The sequence below is a fragment of the Pteropus alecto genome, unplaced genomic scaffold, assembly GCF_000325575.1.
Source record: "Pteropus alecto unplaced genomic scaffold, ASM32557v1 scaffold134, whole genome shotgun sequence".
Classification (NCBI taxonomy): Eukaryota; Metazoa; Chordata; class Mammalia; order Chiroptera; family Pteropodidae; genus Pteropus; species Pteropus alecto.
The window spans coordinates 5,360,304-5,368,450 of record NW_006436283.1 but is presented as its reverse complement, the minus strand read 5'-3'; the positions used below and the strand labels follow the sequence as shown (position 1 = coordinate 5,368,450).

The following is an 8,147-nucleotide window of genomic DNA, read 5'->3' as shown; positions in this document are numbered from 1 at the left end:
CCGGTCTCTGCAGACTGACCTGCTCTGGACACACTATATAGATGGACTCATATGGTGTGTGGCCTTTGGAGCCTGACTTCTTTCCCGTAGCCTCACGTTTTCGAGGTCGATTCATGGTGTCACATGTGCCACTACTTTGTTCCTTTCTGAATGATATTCCCTCGTCTGGATGCGCCATATTTTGTTTATTCATTTATCGGTTGGTGGGCATTGGGGCTGTTTCCACCTTCTGGCTGATGTGAAGGATACCGCCACGGACATTCGTGCATAAACTTATTTCGTCACCTCTCTCGTGCACACTCCCAGCATGATCACCGGCTCATAAGGTAACTCTACATTTGATTTTGTGTAACTAGACATTTTGGGTGAGATCATTCTTTGCTGTGGAGAATGTCCAGTGCATTGAAGAACGTTTAGCAGAAGCCCTGGCCACTACCGAGTAGGTGTCAGTGGTAACGCCACCCCCCCCCGCCCCCCCCCCCAAAAAAACACCAACTGTGACAACTAAAATTGTCTCAGATACTGTCAGCTGTTCCCTATGGGACAAAAATCACCCCTGGATGAGAACGTCTGGTTTAGAGGGTTTGTTTGGCTTATTAAAATCAAGTCAGTTCATGACTCTGGTCCTTGGGGCTTGGAAAACATTCTATGTGTCTTTCTAAACGTTAACTTAAATTAACCGTCCTTCTTGCAAGGTTAGGCCTCCACTCATACTCACAGCCCCCCCGTTTTCTGCCATTTCCTCATTTCCTGACTTAGTGTCTATTTGTAAACTGTCTGCTAGGTGCCAGGTGCCGTCTGTGCCCAGGGGATGGGGAAGTAAGCAAGATAAGCAAGGTTCCTGCTTCGCATGTTCCTCTTCCAGCCCTGGCTCTGTCACCCACAGAAACAAACAATCGTTGGAGCCTGCCACGCGGAGAGGGCTCCAGTGTTCCAGAAATTTAAAACGAAAAGTCTGTTAAGAAGACATGACGTCTGGGCCCTCGCTGTCCACCGGACAGTAGGCAGGACAGGAGCCAGGAAACCAGAGAGCAGAAGGTCACAGCTGCACGGGGACCGAAGCCACACGTCCCGATGCCACTGTGGTGCCTTTGGCTCTCATTATTCAGCGTTGGGTGTGTGTCTGTCTCGATATGATCGGCCCCAGGTTTTCTCACGGTGCCCTGTAAACCCAGTCCTATCAAACTATGCGAAAGGTCGTTGTGTGTCTATTTTAGTCTAAAATAGTTTATTCTCGAGTCTAAAAGGACTTGAGTAGGAAAGGACCCAGGAGAGAGAAGACGAGAGAAGTCGCACAGCTCCCATCCAGATTTCATCCTCAGAAGTTCTTGGCCTTCGGAGCATGGCCGCTGATGATCTGAACTATCTGACCCAAATCTGTTCCTCCAGCCTCGTGTCCCCTCCGCCTGCCATCCTGAGAAGCACCCCTCGCCCCACTTCCCCAAGCTCTTCCGTGTCTTTATGCTGTGTATCTGTTCCCCCTCTGTCTGGGGACCCCCTCCTTCCTTCTCCACCTGGGAGACACCTATCAGCCTTCTCAGGTGAAGCGTTACACCCTCCGCGAAGGCTTTGCTGCTCCGCCTGGAACGAGGTGGCCATCACTGGTGGCAACCACCTCCACAGCACCTGGTGTCTCACGCCCGTCTCGCACTTGTCCCTGAGGGGACAGGCGGCAGATGTGCGCACAGGACTGATATTTTGTTCACTGTTGCATCCTCAGGGCCCAGCTCAGGGCCTGGCACACAGGATCACTAGGTATGTGGGTGTAGGCGTGAGTTATTGTGTCATCGGATTCCCCCGACACCTCTCCACTCGGGGACAGGACAGGTCCTTCCTCTCCACTCCACCAGCTCCAGGAGGCTGGGAAGGAGCAGGGTTTGGGGCAGCCTCTGAATCCGCTCCCCGCCCCCCGCACCACCTGATGTATAAAAGGCAGCAAATCCCAACCCCGTGCGAACTCTCCCCAGCACTATCCAATAGGAATATAATGGAAGCCACGTGTGTAATATAAATTTTTCTAGTAGCCACCTAAAAGCACTTTATAAAGGTGAAATTAATTTTAGTAGCCTATCTGATTAAACTCAAAATATTTCAACGATATTAGAGAAATTTTAATTTCTTTTCGTATCAAGTCGCCGACACCTAGTGTGTATTTGACACTTACGGCACGCTCCGTGCAGACCGGCCATATCTCCGAGGGGCTGTGTGGCTTGTGGCGACCTTTACAGGGTGGGTCCTGGTCACCCAGCTCCCACATCTCCACCCCAGAGCTCCTGGGTATTTCTCATTCTTCGACCTTCTCCTCCTCCCTCTCCAGTTTGTGTCTTAATTTCAAGGGTTAGAAGAGACAATGGTGACAAAAATATCAGAGGAAGAAATACTGACAGAAAACTTTCAGAACCGGGTTGAGAGAGTGGTGGAAACTCGGCCGTGAGCTTTATCTTGGAGGTGTAACGAGCAGAAGGCCCGCGAAGCTCTCGCGTAAACGCTGTGGGATGTGGCAACCCCCCCATCACGCACCGTCACTTCCGACTCCCTGCCACAGCTCCCTCTTGTCCCTGGCCAGCTGCCGATCCTCTCCAAGGTCTCCCTGTTTTCTCTTTTGTGGTCAAGTCTTCGAGGTGAAGATTCTGCCCGTCTTTCCTGTTTGATAATTAAGGCACATTAACGAGTTTTTTGTTGTTTTTTTTCCCTTCCCATATTTGCTTCTTATCTTTGGAACGTCGATGTCATTGGATGGATGGTAGAGACACGAATGGTGCTAGGAGAGAGTCTGTGGCCGTGAGGTGCAGAGAGGCCGTCAGTTCCCTGTTACCCTGGTAACACCAGGGGACCAGGGCGGAGCATTTTTGTTTTCAATGCTGGGCGGTGTGGGTCCACAACAGGCACACATCACCAAACGAGACACCGGAAGACACATCCAAGTTCCTGCACAAACCTGAGAGTCAGGTGGCAGAGAGCATCTTGTGCTGCCTCTGGCCGCTCTGTGCACATAGCTGATCACTAACAGACAAGCGGTGACGGCTCTGAGGTTCAATGAGGCGTCTCTGTCAAAGGGTCGAAGTAGATTCTGCCATCACATGCAAAGGCCCTCCTGGCAGGGAACTCTGGGCTGCGTTTGCAGAATTTCTGCTTCCTCTTGCTCCCAGGCCTGTGCCAGCAGTGCTCCATCGTCCTTTGGCTGATGTCACCTGAGGATGTCCTCGGGTTAGGACATATTCTCCCTGGAACAGGGAGGAGAGCTGAGCTAAAGCCCATGAGCACTTGAGGGCCAATAAGTCTAGAAGATTTAGGAGAGTAATTAGCAGCTGAATCGAGTCTTAATCCTTTCCCCTCCCGCCTTCGCCTTCGGCCAGGGCCTCAGTCACCAGGGTTTATCCCTAGAACCTGGAGAGGGATGATTGCGTATGCAGGGCGTGGGCTGTGAGGAGCTTGGCCACAAAATAGACCCAACTCTCAGGTGCGATTCCATCACGTAATTCCTGGGCATTATCTCCTTATCCCTCAGGCGCCCTTCCCGGTCTGCGGAGCCCTCTGGGAGCCTCCCGCTCAGTGGAAGCTTCAGCTCCAGTGGTGAGTGGCACGTCAGGCACTGGCTCAGGTGGGAGGGCCACGCTCTTCTCCGGAGATGGCCTTGATATAGCCGACGAAGGCGGCACAGCTCTCTCTCTGGTGGTTGTTTCCAGCTGTAGCATGGGTACCAGGGCTCACCCGAAACCAGAGTTGGGGGCTGGAGGAGTTGCACTCACGGCTCCATGAGAGTTACTGAAGTCAAGGTCCCGAGGTTCAACCTGTGGAATGCGGTCACTAAGGAGACCATGATCCCCAGCTTTCTGGATGGCCTGGGTCAACGAACTTCTCGTGCTGCTTCATACAGACTCCTGTGTATGGCACATGCCGTGCGGGCACAGAAGGACTGTCCCAAGAGCTTCACGTTCCTAGAGTCAACGTGCAGCTTGTGATCCCGGCAGATAGGGCAGCGGTTCCCAGCAATTTTATTTTTATGAGTAGATATACCTTTCGAGTCCACTGTGGAGGTGACTCACCTTTGTGGTCGTGACGGTAGTCAGCCCTGACAGGGCGGGAACCGTAGCGGGTCTGGAATTCTTCTGGGTCCAGATATTTCCAGGGTTCATGCTTATGAGGGGAAATGGGAAGCGGGGACAAAGAATCTTCCTCGGGGGGGCGGGTGTTTCAGCGCAAAGAATCTGGAGGCCTCTCTTTAACGATGTTTTAAAACTCATCTCGGTAATTACAAACGTCTGAGGGGCACGATGCTGCGGCTTTCAAGCTCCTCACTCGCAGAAGGGACTCCATCGTCACCTCTGATTGGTGAAAGTCTAGGAAGGTGCCTTAGCATCACACTGAATATGGAGGCCACCACCTGGCCCCTTGGTATCTTTTTAACCTCGGGTCCCCCATAGTGTCCCCTACAGTGTTTTGTGCCTACTAGGTGCTCAATGCCACTTTGCAGAAGGAACAAGATAATTAACGAAGTAAAAGTCCAGATGAGCCAGAGGGAGATGGGGCTGAAGACTGAGGGAGGGAGGAGACATAGGAGGACAAGCTCTGGTGACCACATGTGGCTCCTAAGCTGTCCCCCGTTAGGCTTGGCTGGAATGAAGCCAGAGGAAGCAGGGGATGGCACCAGGCCTGGGGGAGGGTCGCAGGCTCGGCTTGCCAGGAGGAAGGCGTGCTTTGGCTCCCTCTGCTTTATTCTTCTGCAGCTGCCACCACTCAAGGTTGATGGTGGAGAAGCCCGAATTTGCCACAGAGGCTGTCTTCTTGTTCCATGCTTATTGCTGAGTGCAGAGGCAGATCGCGGGAAACTCTCAGTTCTCAGCTCTGAGTGTGGGCCCAGGTGGTTGGCCCTGGGTTGTCAACACTGAGCACTTTCGCCTGAGAAACTAGAAGCTTCCCTGTGACCTCAGCTTAGTCCTCACCCAGCTATGTCTGGTGAGTCATCCAAATCTTAAGGAGAAAGTGGCTTGTTCTTCAGAACTGGGGTGTAAACTAGGTAGGGGACTAATTCTCATGAGTCCAACTTTGTCTTGGGGACCAACTTAACTCATAAACATATTTTTTAATGCACCTTCTGTTTTACCTGGCAAGCCAGACAAACACCTTTCTGAGTCTGTGTTTTGAATGACCCCAGATCTTTCTGGTCAGTCTTCAGGTCATTCGATCTTAATTCGTGTCCTCTGCAAGAAGCTGTTGCCCCGAGGGAGTTGTCCCATTGCTCAGAACGTCTCCTTTCTCTCAGGAAGGGCTCTCAAGAGCCTGCGTGGTCCTGGCCTCACACAGACTTCATCGGGCACTTTCGAGGAGCGAACCGAGGTCTCTAATGCTTCACTGGCGGGGTCTTCTTTAATCGCTATGATCGCTCTATAAAACGGGCTCTATGATCATCGTCATTTTACAGGTAGGGACAGTGAGATGCGTGTGTAGCGTGTAGTGGTGTCCTATTATTGTTTCAATCCCAAGCCTTGCTGCCTAAATCATCTCCAATGGTGGCTGTCCCAGGGGAGCCTGTGACCTTCCCCTCAGCTGTGACCTTCCTCTTCGGTGATAAAAAGAGGCAGGGCGATGGGGGGGGGGGCGTGTTGAGAACAGGCTCTTGCTTTTCAAGACAAATGTATAGAAGGAGAGAGCAAGAGGCTCCCCTCGTTCATGCAATAGTCGGCGAGCACCAGGGGTGTGTTGAGAACAGGCTGTTGCTTTTCAAGCCTAATGTATAGAAGGAGAGAGCAAGAGGCTCCCCTCATTCATGCAATAGTCGGCGAGCACCCACCGGAACGGTGCCTGGACCTAGTAGGTATTTCACTAGTTACGTTTGTTGAATGAATGAATGAATGAATGAAGTGAGGTGATAAGGATCTGACCTGGCCTCAATCCCATGCTTTCAATGAATGAGTGAGTGAGTGAGTGAATGAATGAATGAAGTGAGGCGATAAGGATCTGACCTGGCCTCAATCCCGTGCTTTCACTAGGAACAGCAAGCCTCAGTCCTAATTCCCCAAAAGTTCATGCTTGGAGCGTTCCACTGAACAGGGGTCGCATCTGTTGGGGACTCACGCTGACCTCCATTCTCAGGACACCTCCTGTCCTGGCCATGCTGAGCTGGCCCCAGTCACCGAGCTGCACTCACACAGGGGGAGACATGAGCTTGCTTGGGGGCTGGCAGCAGGTAGCAGGGGCTTGGCCGTGGGTGTCAGGTTCCTGAGTTCAAAGCTCTGAGGAAAGGTGACCAGCAGATGACCAGCCGGGATGGAGATGATGCGGGGCGACAGATGACACCCTTCCAGCAAGGAGGTGGGACAGAGGAGCTCAGAGGGAGCCCCAGGCCCCTTCCCCGTTGGGAGGGGAGCCTAAGAGAGCCAACAGAGCTGCATCCGGACCCTAACTCTAGGTGGAGACTTGAGTGCTCCTAGACTCGCAGGAGGCAGGACCCTGCAGCACAGACAGAAGCCAGCTCAGCCATGAGGGTCTGGAAAGCCTGAGGCAGGTGGGTCAAGGCCAGGTAGATGAGACAGCCGTGGAGAGAGACGTTTCAGAGGATAGGTAAGGAACGTGCTAGAAACTTATTCCTTTAGCCCCATTGATTAAGAAAACATCAATCAGGACATACGCAGCATCAAGAAGAAAGAGCCCTACGTCCCAGATCCTTCTCCCTGCCCCGGCCCCCGCCCAGCTTCCCTCCGCCCTGGGCGAACTTCCTCTGTGGTCAGGCACTTGCTCAGAAGTAAAGGCCGGAGAGGAGGAACTCGCGGGCGAGGAGAAGTGCTTTCTGAAGGAGTGACCGGCGTCTGCCCTCCCCACTTCTCTACGTCTACCAAATTTGAGCTCCCACACACGCCAAGTGCAGCACACGAGGACCGTCCTAGGGTATAGCACCCCGAGGGCTTCTGCACCAGGCGCCTTTACGGAGACGTACTTGCTGGGAAAAGCTGTTCCAGATCTGGAGGCTAATTTAGTTATTGTCTGTTTCTGTCCCTACGCCAGGCTGTGGGCATATGATGCAAGTTTGGTTTGACAGTTTTCATCGGAACCTAAAGGCTAGTTCCCAGAAGTGTGTGTGAGTGTGTGTGAGTGTGTGAGTGTGTGTGAGTGTGTGTGTGTGTGTGTGTGTGGTGAGGGGACTGATTAGGATGGATAGACAACAGATGCCGACTCCAGTGGATTCTCTTTGATGATGTTATAAGAGTGACAACCCCACTACAGTTCTCTGCAAAGAAATCGGGAGGAGGGGCGTGGTCATCGAATATCAACAGTAATAAACGGTGGGAAAAACATCGGTGTTCGGCTGGCAACTGCCAGTGGCCCCGAGCCCATTGGGCCAGCTGGTGACAGCTGGGCGCTGGCTTTGCCTCCCGCAGAGCTGCTGGGTCACCTGAGTCTGGCAGGCTATTCAGGAGGCTGGATCCAGGGTAATATTCCCCGAGGCGGCCTCTGAAGCCAGTGGACTGTGGGCCTTGGTTCCCAACAAGGTGACTCGAAGGTCTTAGTCTGGCTCAAACTCTGTCCTTTCTGGACACTTTGGAATTTTCGGGCCTGTCACCGACCACAGTCCTAAACCGAGTGTAGAGTGGGAGAGACTTTGGCACTGGCTGAAGGGGAAAGAGAAGGGATTGTAGGGTCCCAGTGGGGAGGGAAGGCTCCAGCTGTCATGATGGCAGCTGGGAGATGTCCTCCTCCTTTACCCACCGCTGAGGCGTCTCCCGGTGGCCTCTTGAAGCCGAGAACCTCATCTATTAGGGCCGAGAACCTCACCTATTAGGACAAAGCGCAGGATGGACACATTCTCGCCGGCGTTCAAAGGGAAACATTCCGCATAGAACCAAGAGCTGGGGGCGTGGGGGGAAATGGGGAGACGTTGGCCAAAGGGCACGAACTTTCGGTTATGAATTCGGGGATCCAGCGTACAGCACGGCGACCGCCTTAGTACCGTGGTGTGTATCTGAAATGGGCCAAGGGGGTGAATCTTAAGCTTCTCACCACACCAAGAACAAAGACAGCGATGTAAAGTGACGGATGTGTTCGTGAACTTGGTCGCAGTTATTATTTCACCCTGTCTGTGTCCATCACATCGTCACGTTGTGCATCTTTAAATAAAAAATCACATTTGCACCATAAATCGATAGGATTTT

At 52.7% G+C, this 8,147-nt stretch overlaps 1 pseudogene; it reads right to left on the bottom strand.

The window, feature by feature from the left end:
- Positions 1-3,497: 3,497 nt before the first annotated feature.
- LOC102882058 overlaps positions 3,498-8,147 on the bottom strand; it is a 5,351-nt pseudogene continuing 701 nt past the window's right edge.